This window comes from Bison bison, unplaced genomic scaffold, assembly GCF_000754665.1.
Source record: "Bison bison bison isolate TAMUID 2011002044 unplaced genomic scaffold, Bison_UMD1.0 scf7180017864491, whole genome shotgun sequence".
In the NCBI taxonomy this organism is placed as follows: domain Eukaryota; kingdom Metazoa; phylum Chordata; class Mammalia; order Artiodactyla; family Bovidae; genus Bison; species Bison bison.
Window position 1 is genome coordinate 11,210,034 of NW_011495050.1, and position 12,884 is coordinate 11,222,917.

Genomic DNA, 12,884 nt, shown 5'->3' on the forward strand with positions numbered 1-12,884 from the left:
AATTCTCTGTTTGTCTACAAATATGAGCTTTTTTTTTTTTTGTAAGTAACATAAAATGTGCTCAAGCAGAGGAACTGCAATTTAAATAATAATATTTTAAAGGGGATTTTGAATATTTTGTTACATTGTGGGCATTAGTAAATCTTTCATTCTTACATATATTTATATAATTTGTTTCAAAATTCTTTTGAGGCAGTCTGGGAAATTGTGGGACTCTATAAAGATGATCAAGCATTTTATTATTTTTAAATATACTGCAGAAATAAGTGAAGCAGCAACTGAATAAGTGCAAAATGTAGATTACTGTGAAAGCATGAATTTCTGAATCATTTCCTGCTGTGATAAAAGAATAGTTATGGAAGTGACTGATCTTATTTATGATCATTTATTTAAAATATAAGTGTGAAGACCTGTGAAATTAGAACCATGCTAATATTCCCTCATTATCTATTTCACTAATAGGTGCTCTTAGATTCATATATCCATGACAGTAAATAATGAGGAATTAATCTTTAGTGTGGTTTTTTACTTTGAGAATTTTCTGTTCTGAGGCTGTACTTCTCAAACTAAAGGGAAGAGAATATTTTCAGTAAGTGGAAACTTTCAGAATCTTTTGAGTCACACTAACATTAAATAGGTGTCTATTCTAGACTGTATCCACTTTCCAAGCAATATAGATAGGAAAAGCACCCTTTTATGAAGGTCAGATACACTTGTTAGGAGCTATGTACTGTGAGCATATTATTAGTGAATCTCCATGGGGTTAGTTGCCAAAAGAAAATGGACGTATTATCCCTCTGAAATTCTGACTAGTTCTAAATACCTTATCATTAGAGACATAAAAACATTGGTAATATTATTCTAAATACATAAATTCTTAATAAAACTAAAATTAGAGAAAATAAAGTAAGCATCTTATTATCAGACATTACTGTGGTCCTTTACACGGTGGGAAAACAAAACTGAATTCCAAATAATTCAGAAAGTCTAGAAGGAGTATAAAATTTATGAAATTTGTATCAGTAATATGCATTAGCTTAATTCATCTTTTCTTATCTTTACAGTTTGATGATCAGTTTCTAAGTGTAAAATGTCAAAAAAAAAAAGAGGTGACTGGTAATTTGATTAAATTTTGAAATATCACCTCTCTTAAATTATGGTTGATAGTATTGCACCCAGTATGCCATTGTTGCATTGTCAATTTTAAATGGATATAGGATTTATAAATCTATAATAAAATGTACTAAAGGATTTTTTTTTAAGATGCCTGTATCAAACTGCATTTGAATGCCTTCTGAATTCTTTGGTCATAACAGTAAATTGATGGCATTACTATCACTTCTTGGCAACAAATCATGAAAGAAAGGCTGAGATACAGGGGAGAAGCTTTATCCACACACACAACTTCAATAATACAAGGGGAGTATACCCAATTACCAGTAAGCAAATTGGTTTTTGAAGACATGTTCTATATTTCACAAGCTTTCTCCATTGTGAAAATTTCAACCAAAGATGTTAAATATAGATGTGCACACATAGAACAATTCTCTAATCAATACCACAGGACTTGGAGACAAATGAGAAACAATCTGCTTCATGAAAGCAGAAACTAAGTTCCTGTTTATTGTAAGTTTGCTTATGCTTTTGATTTACCATTATGCACTTTTTCCTGCAGATTTCTGAGACCTCCAGAACTCAGTGAGCAATCACGTTTAAAGTTTAAAGTAAATTACCATTGAATTACATAAATGTGAAGAATACCATGTGTGCGTGTGTGTGTAAGTAGCTACACAGAATTCAGATTAGAAAGAATGTAAACGGTTCAAAACAATAGGACTAAAAAGTAAGACTTTGTAAAGATAAATTAAAAGGAGGGGAGTTGTCTATGTGTCCAGCTCTCATTTTAGTTCTAGTATGGGCTTCCCTGGTAGCTCAGCTATAAAGAATCCGTCAGCAATGCAGGAGACCTGGGCCCGGTCCCTGGATTGCACAGATACCCTGGACGAGGGCATGGTAATCCACTTTAGTATTCTTGCTTCAAGAATTCCATGGACAGAGGAGCCTGGCTGGCTGCAGTCCATGGGGTCACAAGGGTTGGGAACAATTGAGCGACTAAGAACAGCATAGCACATGCATATTTATAGAGATAAAGATGTTTTACTTTTTAACAGCATGTATTTTCAACCTTCTGTTCCTTATAAAAGCAATTTTTGAAACAAATACACTTAAAAAAATGTACCATTGGTAATATTTTCTAAAGAAATTCTTAAGATTAGTCTACAGATTTGGTCTTAGAATTCCTTGTCTTTGTGATACAAACATTCTAATTGTAAAATCAATTTTAGTACAATATTACTGCTTTTCTTTAGAGTATATTAAAGGATATGGCTCCATTTTGTTTTTATATTTGCCTAGGAACATCCTTTAAACGTCATTCCTTTTTCTTCCCCATTTGCCCCACATCTGAGAAAAGTAATGTGAAAGACTGGCTGCTGGATTCTTTGCTACAGTGGAAAGTTCAAGCCATATAAGTCCTAATTCCACAGAAACCCTCATCTAGGTTCCATCCTTAAACTTCATAAAAACCTGAAGACAGTCCTTTTTTCCTCCTTTCTCTTCTACAAGCCAGTTTTCAGAGCAGTTTAGGAAGTCTGCACTACTCTCCCCAGAAAGCCTTATCATTTTAATAATAAACCTTTCCCAAACCTCTTGGGATATGCATGTTGGTGGGAGAGGCATTATCAGTGTCAACATTTAAACCAAATTTTGGAATCCATTCTGACTCTGAAGGGTAGATACAGTAGTGAGCATACTATACTCATTAATATACTCTTAAACATAAGAATAATTAAAATTTATGTTGTCATGATTTGATTTAAATATTATCACATTATAATTAAAGTGCTGCAACTATATGAAAGAAAATAAAGTGGAAAAACATACTAATACTATGTATTTATTGTGTGTTTAGGGGATTCCGTGATAGCTCAGTTGGTAAAGAATCTGCCTGCAATGCAGGAGACCTGGGTTTGAACCCTGGGTTGGGAAGATCCCCTGGAGAAGGTAATGTCTGCCCACTCCAGTATTCTGGCCTGGAGAATTCCATGGACTGTATAGTCCATGGGGTCACAAAGAGTCAAACAAGACTGAGTGACTTTCACTTTCATTGTGCATTTAAACTTAAAACTGTTTCTAAAGAATTTTAATTGCTATAGAGTGATGCACTTTTCTATAATAAAATGTAACCATTAAAATGAGAAAAAAAATACGTTAAATGAGTATTCAATTTTAAATGTTATTTGAATGTTATTCATTTGGAAAAGTGTAAAATAAGCATGTTGAGTAGTCATGTACTGCAAAATAATAAATTTATTTCCATAATATGACATGGCAGAATTTGTAATATGTTAGAGAGAATTACCTGCATCACAGTTCATGAGTCTGGTTTTTAAAATTAACTATTATTAATGTCCTAAAGAAATGACATCAGTAAAATTATAAAAGCTGTAATTGATGATGGGAATGTCAACGTTAATTCCTCTCTGCAGTAATTGTTTTAGTCAGATAATAGTGTTTATTGTAACCTGATTACATTAAGAAATGCTGGCATTTTATATCATTTGTTATTTGAAGTAAAATTGATAAGACCAAAATCAATGAATTTCTAATAGAAATGAAATAAATTGGATTGCCCTAAAGTTACATGTTAATATCTATTTTTTTTTGACAAATAACTTTTTTTTTTTTACATTATGCAACATATTATGCTCTCTTGGTGATTTTGGTCTCTTTCATGGCTATAAAAATGTGCTGTTGACACCCAAATTCATGTCTCTGATCATGAAATTTATATTCAACTACCTATTTCAACATTATTTGTGTGTCAGACTTTTTGAACTCGTATATACAAAACTGTACTTGTAAGCAACCTTCTCTTTCTCAGGAATTGTTTTATTAGGTATTTAAGCCAAAATAGTTGGAATTATCTTGTTTAATATTTTCCCTCATAGGTCACATCTAATCTGCTCTTTAATACTTCCAACTTTATTCCCAAAATATATCCAGAATCTGATCATTTTTCAGAACTTAGACTTATATACAATTATTATGACCAACCTAGATAGCATATTAAAAAGCAGAGATATTATTTTGCCAACAAAGGTCCGCCTAGTCAAGGCTATGGTTTTTCCAGTGGTCATGTATGGATGTGAGAGTTGGACTGTGCAGAAAGCTGAGCGCCAAAGAATTGATGCTTTTGAACTGTGGTGTTGGAGAAGACTCTTGAGAGTCCCTTGGATTGCAAGGAGATCCAACCAGTCCATTCTAAAGGGGATCAGTCTTGGGTGTTCATTGGAAGGACTGATGCTGAGGCTGAAACTGCAATACTTTGGCCACTTCATGCAAAGAGTTGACTCATTGGAAAAGTCTCTGATGCTTGGAGGGATTGGGGACAGGTGAAGAAGGGGACAACAGAGGATGAGATGGCTGGATGGCATCACCAACTCAATGCACATGATTTTGGGTGAACTCCAGGAATTGGTGATAGACAGGGAGGCCTGGCGTGCTGCGATTCATGGGGTTGCAAAGAGTCAGACATGACTGACAGACTGAGCTGAACTGAACTGAGGCCAAGCTGTCATCTTTGTTTACTTGCATTACTGCAGTAGATTCCAAGTTACTCTACCTTTTAATAATCTTTACTTTTTCAGTCTATACTCAACAAGCAGTAAAAGTGATTGTGATATAACTTCAATCAATCATATCACTCCAGTGTCTCCCCATCGCATAAAAACAAAATCCTAAAATTAACTTTAGGTTCTGTAGGATCTGGCTCTTGTTATTTCCCTAAACGTCTGCTCTTATGTTTACATACTCATCTAAAAAAATGCCAGTTAAATTTCATCTCAGGACCTTTGCACTGGTCGTTTTCTTGACTTTAGATGTTCTTACACTAAATATCTGAAAGCCTCAGTTCCTTACCTCCTCAGTTTTTCACCTCTTTCTAATAATTTTTATGTAAGAATCTATTTTCATATGCTTTCAACTACTAGTTGAAAGTGCACATTTTAACTAGTGCACAATTTAAAAACCTACTTATAGATGGTGGTGGTTTAATATATTTACAACTAATAATGAGCTTCCCTCATATCCCTGGGTGGCCAAATAGACTACATAATCTTTGTGCTGTTATAACTCCCTATGCATTATTTTCCCTTTCCCCATTCATGGTTGGTGCAGGTGCTCAAATCATCAAAGCCTCAAGAGATAAAAAGGCATCTAAATCATCATTTCGAGTAATATTACCACTCATAAGGACAATTAATTTGGAATCTATATGAACAAACAACTTTCATATCATTTGGGCTGCATACTTTATGGTATATTTCTTAAACAATGTTTTCTTCATTCATACACCATTCTATATAAAATCCAGAGAAGGCAATGGCACCCCACTCCAGTACTCTTGCCTAGAAAATCCCATGGACAGAGGAGTCTGGTAGGCTGCAGTCCATAGGGTCGCTAAGAGTTGGACACAACTGAGCGACTTTCACTTTTCACTTTCATGTATTAGAGAAGGAAATGGCAACCCACTCCAGTGTTTTTGCCTGGAAAATCCCAGGGATGGAGGAGTCTGCTGGTCTCCTGTCTATGGGGTGGCACAGAGTTGGACACAACTGAAGCCACTTAGCAGCAGCAGCAGCAGCTATATAAAATCTCTATCTTTGGCAATCCCAAAGCCTTTCTTTCTCTACTTAATTTTTGGCCTTGGCATTTGTCAATTTTAATGTATACAATGTTTTACTTATTTACCTGTGCATTATACCATGGTTTATATAAAAATGCTTCTAATGTGGTCATTTTTAGGATCTACTCCAGCAACCTGCTTTTTTTCCCCAACTCCAAGACTTTCTCTTTTGGGAGTACCAAAAATTTCAAAACCTCTTCCTGTGCAAGCATTGTATATATTTACTGTATTTTCAAGCAATGAAACCCAAATCTGTCTCTATTTCTGATTCACTTGGATGCTCATCTATCCTAAAAACTACTAATGTAGTATCAGACTCTCACTGCCATTTATTTGAATTAAAGATGAATATTATTTACTTTTTTCCTTAAAAGAATGAAATGCCAGGAATGACAAGACATTTCTGTGATCAAACTTTTTTTTAATATTATCTAATTTCCATACCCTAGTGATAAAAATGGAAATTCTATATAAATAATATCCATACCCCCTCAAGTAGAATGTATATTTTTAAGGATAGAAGATTTTGTCTGTTTTGTTCAGTGCTATATCATAGCACTTAGATTTGTACCTGACAAGTGGTAGGTAATCATTATATATTTATAGATTAAAGAAAGAATAAATATTTTTATGTCTATTTGATGAATGAAACTATCACAGTTTAAAGAGTGCGGTCTTTGTAGTTGAATTGGTCTCTAAACCTGAAAAATTGCATACTGGGTACTTGGATTATGTAGTCACTGAACCACTCTGTGTGTTAATTTTCTCAACAATAAAGTGGACATGATAATAGTAATAAAGCTAATCTTGGTTTTTAAGAATTCAGTGAAAAAATTCAGGTGGTATTCTATGAACAGAAGCTAGGGTACTTTTAACATATAAGATATTATTAATTTTTAATCTGACATTTTGGGATGTTTTTCCTTTGTATCACATATATAAGTTGATATAGCTTAAAATAAAGTTTTAATAATTTTGTTTATGATTGTTTTATAAGCTTATAATTATGGGACTGTCAGATTAGATACCAATATAATCTTTGAAATATGTATTTTTAAAGTTTCTGTTGCATTTATTCTTTGTAATGTTTCCTAGAACCTACATTATGAAAGAACAAACACTGATTCTTCTTTTTTTTTTTTTTTTCTTATTACATGGTCATACTGTAAAGCTATTTCAAAAGTTCTGGAAAATATTACCATCTCAACTCTTGGCTTCCTGACAGTAGTCTTTTTTTTTTTTTTTTTTAGCTTTTTTGTCTGTTATTAATTCTAGGGGGGAGACATGATAGTTTCCATTTTTGATAATTGATCCTGACATAATTCCATGTGAACTAGGTAGAGAAGACAAAAAGTAGAAATATTATACAACCAAAGGATATATGATGGAAGAAGAGTCACTAGAGAAAAGTGAATAGGAAGTATATGTTATATTTTTTGTGTACTAATTTGAAATCCTCCTAATTTAGACATATCTTAATTTTCAGATTTAAGTGAAAATGCATGCACTAGCAGATTAATCTGGAGATGTAACACCTATTCTTGGAATTCGCTCACTATCTGTTTTCTTAGAATTTTAAATTCTTCCAGAAACATGTATGAAATAAATGAAGTGTTTCAGAGAGAACATTTCTACAAAGTTTCAGGATTTATTTTTTTGTTTTTCAAAATGAAAGAGATTTGTTATCCTAGTGTTATCTTAACCATTTGTAAAGAATTAAAGGCAAACATTTTCCAGTGGTCTAAATTAATAGATTCCAGATATTTATAGATCCCTCCTTGTTTCACAACGGCTAAAGGAAAATTTTGCTTCAGAAAGCACCATACTTACTTTATTTTTAATCTCTGTGATTATACCTAATTAGTAAACAAAACACACAATAAAAACTCTCAATGTATCAAAATTATCAAAGAGCAGAACTTAGATAAAAAGACAGCATATTAGCAATGCCTTAACATCTACTTCTGCTTTATTGACTATGCCAAAGCCTTTGACTGTGTGGATCACAGTAAACTGTGGAAAATTCTTCAAGAGATGGGTATACCAGACTACCTTACCTGCTTCCTGAGAAATCTGTATGCAAGTTAAGAAGCAATAGTTAGAACTGGACATGGAACAATGGACTGGTTCCAAATTGGGAAAGGAGTACATCAAGCTGTATATTGTCACCATACTTATTTAACTTATATACAGAGTACATCATGAGAACTACTGGGCTGGATGAAGCACAAACTAGACTCAAGATTGCCAGGAGAAATATCAATAGCCTCAGATACGCAGATGACACCACCCTTGTGGCAGGAAGTGAAGAGGAACTGAAGAGGCTCTTGATGAAAGTGAAAGAGGAGAGTGAAAAAGCTAGCTTAAAACTCAACATTCATAAAATGAAGATCATGGCATCCAGTCCCATCACTTCATAGCAAATAGATGGGGAACCAGTGACAGACTTTATTTTCTTGGGCTTCAAAATCACTGCAGATGGTGACTGCAGCCATGAAATTAAAAGACACTTGCTCCTTGGAAGAAAAGTTATTGACCAACCTAGACAGCATATTAAAAAGAAGAGAAACCACTTTGCTGACAAAGGATGTCTAGTCAAAGCTATGGTTTTTCCAGTAGTCATGTACAGATGTGAGAGCTGGACCATAAAGAAGGCTGAGTGCCAAAGAATTCATGCTTTTGAACTGTGGTATTGGAGAAGACTCTTGAGAGTCCCTTGGACCACAGGTAGATGAAAGCAGTCAATCCTAAAGAAAATCAGTCCTGAATATTCATTGCAAAGATGAATGATGATGAAGCTGAACCTCCAGTACTTTGGCCACCCATTGCAAAGAACTGACTCATTAGAAAAGACCCCGATGCTGGGAAAGATTGAAGGCAGGAGATGGACGACGGGGAACAAGATGGTTGGATGGCATGGCCGACTCAAAGGGCATGAGTTTGAACCAGCTCCGGGAATTTGTGATGGACAGGGAGGCTTGGCATGCTGCAGTCCATGGGGTCGCAAGGAGTGGGACACTACTAAACAGTTGAACAGACTATTAACCTTTATACATATGAACTGAAGTGAGAGTTGCTCAGTTGTGTCCAGCTTTTTGTGACCCCATGGACTATAGTCTGAGAGGCTCCTCTGTCTATGGGATCTCCAGGCAAGAATACAGGAGTGGGTTGCCATTTCCTTCTCCATCTGACCCAGGGATAAAACCTAGGTCTCCCGCATTGCAGGATGATTCTTTACCATCTGAGCCCGTATAAAAGTAGACCATATAGTAATTTATTTCATGATGTTCTAATGGTTAGAGCAAAACATCTGTCTTTAAATCTCTTGTAACACTACTGATAATATCTTTTTACTTAGGAATTCTATCAGTTTTTAATAATATTCATATGTAATAACATACAAGTGAATGCTTAGTTTCTATCACTGCTCTTTCTTATTAAGAAGAAATTCATTTGTATAATATCTGTATTATTTACTATATAAGATTATTAAAAGTTTCACACAGACTTATGATCTCCAAATAATGTCACAGTCTATAAACTAGTACAACCTGAAGTACATGTTAAGCACTTTTTGCTACCTAATAATTATTTTAATATGTTTAGTTTGTTGCCCTTCCCATTATCTACATGTAACCTTTTCCATATACTTAGAAGGGTGATTCCTCTAAATCCACCTAAAACTTCAGACAGGTTGAGATTATAGAGGTGAAAAATCCTCCATGTTCAGATGCTTAATATTTCATGTTTTGTTCCCACTAATCATTAAATCACTCAATATTTATTGTAGTTATATACAGTTGTACCCAGGTGGCACAGTGGTAAACAACCCACCAGCCAATGCAGAAGAAATGGGTTTGATCCCTGGGTGGGGAAGATTCCCTGGAATAGGAAATGGCAACCCACTCTAGTATTCTTGCCTGAAAAATTCCATGCAGGAATCTGGCAGTCTACTGTCCATGGGGTCGCAGAGTAAGACATGACTGAGCAAATATACACACGCACACACACACACATTCAGATGTGCCACACACTGTTTCATTAGATATGACTATAATAGAGAACATGGCAAATGGAGACTCTGCTCTTGTCTGAATCACATTTTAATGAGAGAAGGAGAAAAATCAATGAAAGATGTAAATGTCACTGGTGCCATAAAGTAAAATTGCCACGGTGCAAAGAAAGCCATAAATTAGGGATTTTGATGAAGAAACCAAAGTGTAAGGCACTTAGAATGTTTCTATATTTATGAGAAAGAGCCAGGCATGAGAAGACCTGAAGGGCACATCTTCCCTGATAACCATAAGAACTCTTAATGGGGAAGTGTTTAACAGTTTCTAGAAGTCAGGAACAAAACCACCTGGAGTATAGTGCTCTAGGTAAACAGTGGTAGGCCACATATCGCATATATAGGGTAGGGATAGATCAGGCTGGTGCGCACCTGCTAAATCACTTCAGTTGTGTCCAACTCTTTGTGACCCTGTGGACTGTAGCCCTCCAGGCTTCTCTGCCCATGGGATTCTCCAGGCTGGAGTGGGCTGCTATTTCCTTCTCCAGAGCATCTTCCCCACCCAGGAACTGAACTCAATATGTGCGCTCAGTCATGTTCAACTCTTTGTGACTCCTGTGGGCTGCAGCCTGCCAGGCTTCTCTCTCCATGGAATTTTCCATGCAAGAATACTGGAGTGGGTTGCCATTTCCTACTCCAGGGAATCTTCCCGACCCAGGGATCAGACCCATATCTTTACCACTGAGACACCTCTGAAGTAATAAATGGAGCTAACATTAATTATAAGAAAGGAAAAATGGAGGCATTAATATAAAGGTTGATCATACAAGATATTTATAAAGAAGTGACATTTTAGTGCACACAAAATCAGTTTCACAGTAAAGCTTGGAGAAATTTTTTTCAGGCATTTTTATAAGAAGATATTAAGATATATGAACTATTAATGTTGATTTTGTTAATTTCTTCTAAAGTCATAATGTTCCCAACAACTTTGAGTGTCAGGTACAGTGAGTCATCTAGCTAACTCAAATAAAGGAATAGAGGAACACGTTAGAACATAAAGTAAAATCCCCCAGGATTTCAAATCAGTGTTTATCTTTAGAGGAAGAGAAGCTACACAGTCTTAGTTGCCAAGATCCAGTCTCCTTTCTCAGGGCATGCATGCTTTTTTTCTTTTCGTGTTGTCTCTCATGCTTTTTACAGTCTCTGTCATATCCTCATTTCTTCACTAAATCCTTGTTTTCTTGGAAGATAATTTTGCTTGCTTGTAGCCCAGCATGACCCTTATGTCATTGTTTCGTCACTCAGTTGTGTCCAACTCTTCTGAAACACCATGGACTGTAACCCACCAGGCTCCTCTGTCCATGGAATTCTCCAGGCAAGAATACTGGAGTGGGTTGCCATTTCCTCCTCCAGGGGATCTTCCCCACCCAGAGATCAAACCCACATCTCTATGTCTCCTGCATTGCACTCAGATTCTTAACTACTGAGCTACTGGGGCAGCCCAAACATGACCCTTGGCCCTAAGTAAATACAAACTCACATTCAAGTGGCCACTACTAAGGGGTTATAGCAATGGACAGTTTTCAGAGAGAAAACAATAGGTAATAGGTAGCTTGTCATCTGTTGGACTGATTGCTTTACTTAGGTGTGTTTAACCTCGTTAAAAATAAGCAGTGGCCTAAGTAACATGTCTATGTAGAATATAATGCTACACTTTGTTCCTTTCTTCTGGCTGATTATGAGGCCAATTAATTCAGAGTGGTAAATGGCATTTCATTAAGTTCAAAGTAACTTTCAAATATCCATGTTTCCATATCCCTTAAGTTCAGAATGTATTTATTATTATCTTGCTATGTAGCAGCTATCATTATCAGTTTTGGAGGGTCTTCAAGTGAATATACAGAAAGAAAACCAAGTTCCAGTAAGAGAATAAAGAAAATTATTAAAATGTATAGAAGAAAGAGCATAAAAGTAAAGAGATTGCTAAGGACATGGATTATACTATTTTAAATTAATTGACTTTATTAAGAAGGTGGAATTTCCTTAAAAGACTTGGAATGGTCATGCTGGATGATAAGGTATTCAGACAAAGAGAAGGGTAAGTAGAAAATCACTGGGGCAGGAATATGCCTGCTCTGTTGGAGAGGCAGAGAACAGGCAGATAGATTGACCATCATGATCAAGAGACAGATTGGAAGATAAGACCAAGGGGTAGAAGACAATTTTTGTATTCAGGTACCAAATAATAATACCATGAAGGTTCCTCCAAAGATCCCTACAAAGCCTTTAAATCTCACTTGTGCCCTTGATCTTATTTCTTCCAAGTCCTCACAATTAGTTTCTCTCAGTGATTCTCACTCACTTTGATGCTGTAATGTCTTTTTCTATCGTCTGTCTCTGTGTGAGTTTAATGCAGCCGTTGGTGACTTTCCTTGTGGTCCAATGGTTGAGACTCTATGCTTCCACTACAAGGAGTACAAGTTCAGTCCCTGGTCAGGGAACTAGGATTCCACAAACCCCGTAACACAGCCTAATATATACCTTCCTACCTACCTACATACATACAACCTTTAAGAAAATAACTGTAGTCATTGACCAAAACAATGAAACAAATATTCCTTGACCAATTTGCTGCCTTTACTATCAAAATCATTCCACAGCCATTTCAGGGATAAAAATTTAAGAAGGAAAGGCAACCCTAATATTACTAATAATTCTATTTCATGATACCTACAAAGCATGCCATGTATTTTGTGTACTTATTTCATTCTCTCACAAAATTGTGTATGATCAGAAAGTCAAAACCCATAGAGTTTAGAATCAGTCTGTGGTATGTTTTTGACTTGATCAACATTCTGTCAAACTTTCCAGAATCACATTTGGCTTCCAAAGATACATTTCAGACCCTATTTAAAAGCTGGATAACCGGGCTTCTCAGGTGGTGCTAGTGGTAAAGAATCCATCTGCCAGTGCCGGAAGCACAAGAGTCACAAATTTGATCCTTGGATCAAGAAGATCCCCTGGAGTAGGAAATGGCAACCTGCTCCAGTATTCTTGCCTAGAAAATCTCATGGATAGAGGAGCCTGGCAGCCTACAGTCCATAGAGCCACAGAGAGTCAGACATG